The sequence below is a fragment of the Equus caballus genome, chromosome 22 (assembly GCF_041296265.1).
Source record: "Equus caballus isolate H_3958 breed thoroughbred chromosome 22, TB-T2T, whole genome shotgun sequence".
Lineage (NCBI taxonomy): Eukaryota > Metazoa > Chordata > Mammalia > Perissodactyla > Equidae > Equus > Equus caballus.
This window is the reverse complement of record NC_091705.1, coordinates 22,074,516-22,076,618: the sequence shown is the minus strand read 5'-3', so window position 1 is coordinate 22,076,618 and position 2,103 is coordinate 22,074,516.

The window sequence follows — 2,103 nt, the reverse complement described above, 5'->3', positions numbered from 1 at the left end:
CCCACCCCCAATTCCGGGTGTTCCATCTGGCCCACCTTTCTGGGTTGTCTCCACCTTTCACTCTTTAAAATGATGTAAATGGAGGGAAACTGATAATGCAGACGATTCTTGTCCACAGAAATGCCAATTGCGTCCAGTGGAATGTAACGGATTACTGCTCTGTGGATATTGCCCAATTTTGCCAGTTTTCTACCTATTAAGCAAATTCATTTCTACGTTCCTACTGGACATATGTTTATTTGCCCTTTGGATTCTACTTTGAACCAATTAAAACATCCTACTGGTTCTCTCATTAATCAACGAGTTAAATAATAATATCCTTAACATGTTCATTTTGTATTTGAGTCATGATTTTACTTTCTAAAATAATTTATCCTTTAACAAGGTTAACCACTTATTGGAGATTGTTTAAAAATCCTGATTTGTTATTCTGTTCTCTGTTACACATTAAAACTAAAAGAAACAAAGGCCCTGTATTAGTTTCCTTTTGTCGCTGTATTGAATTATCAGACTTAGTAGCTTAAAATGACACAAATTTATCATCTTACAGTTCTGGAGGTCAGAAATCCACGATGGGTCTCGCCAGGCTAAAACCGAAGTGTTGGCAGGGCTGGTTCCTTCCGGAGGCCCTCGGGGAGCATTTGTTTCTGGCCTTTTCCAGCTTCTAGAGGCTGCCGGCATTCCTTGCCTTGTAGTCTCTTCCTCCATCTTCAAAGCCAGCAGCTGGCATCTTCAGATGTCTTTCCATCCTCACATCTCTGACTCATTGAAGGACCCTTGTGATCACACCGGCCCCGCCCACATAATCCAGGATCGCCTCCCCACCTCAGAGTCCTTAACTAATCACATCTGCACAATCCCTTTGCCCTGCAAGGGAACATGCTCAACAGCCTCTGGGAATCAGGATGCGGGCATCTTTGGGGGCCATGGTTCTGCCTGTCACAGACCCCCGTGCCCAATCCAGAGGATTTCGCCGAACTTTAAGTTCAATGAGAACTCACAGCTTCCCTGTGTGTCTGAGTGAAGATTCCACGCTGAGTGCGAGAGGACATAGTGTAGGATCCCATTAAATTCTGTAACAGGCTACATACACACTATCATACGGAAGATTAAACCACTGTTGCCTCGGGTTGGGGTGGGGACTGACTGGGAAAGCACATAAGGCAAGCTTCCGAGAGGACGGCCATATTCTGTGTCTTGATAGGGTTTTAGGGTACAAAAGTATAACAAGTACTGAATTCTAATGAAATGTATTTAGAGGGCATTGTAGTGATGTCTGCCATTTAGTCTGAAATGTGACATGGAAAAATGTGTGATAAGTAAGTATAGTAACGTGTTTATGGTAGAATCTAGATGGTGAGTATACTGTAAAAATCTTTCGTTTGTTGTTTGACAATTTTTATAAAATAACTTTGGGGAAAATAAGGTATGACTCTGAAATATTACCCAGTGACTTACATTTACAAAGGGATAGATTTGGAAAAGTCATTAAGCAAGTTCTTCAGCTTCTCTATCTGAAATCAAAGGCTCTCAGCCAGGGCCTCTGGGGAGGTGGCTAAGGGTGTGGGAGCGTTTCTGACCCCTCGTCAGCAGGGAGGCGGGGAGCAGCACCAGACTGTACAGGGCGGGGCCAGGGAACCTACTGCAGCCAGCCAGCCTGTCCGCTCGACCAAGGCTCTCCTCACCAAGTGTCAGAGGACGCCGATTTCAAACCAGCCTTCCCCTCATCCCTATTCCTCAGTTTGCTGGCGGCCTGTCTCCAACTGGGTGCGATCCATTTCCTGAGAGCTGCTTGCATCTCCCACTTCCTGGTCACCCCGAGAACCCGCAGGGTGCTCTAGCCAGAGCACGGATTTAATGATCATCTGATGATGGGCGAGGGGGTGCTCCCTGAGGACCTGCCCAACCTCCAGGCAGTGGCCTCCTCGGGCGAAGACGCAAATCTACTGCCCCCCACACCCGACTCTAGCCAGAAAGGCCAACAGGGAAGGGTGCTCCTGCAACTCTTCTCTGACACCACAGCCCACTGTCACACCCCACCCCCACCCCCTCGCGCCGAAGGGCAAGCGGAGGCACCTGAGAGTAACCACCATCACACCGAGC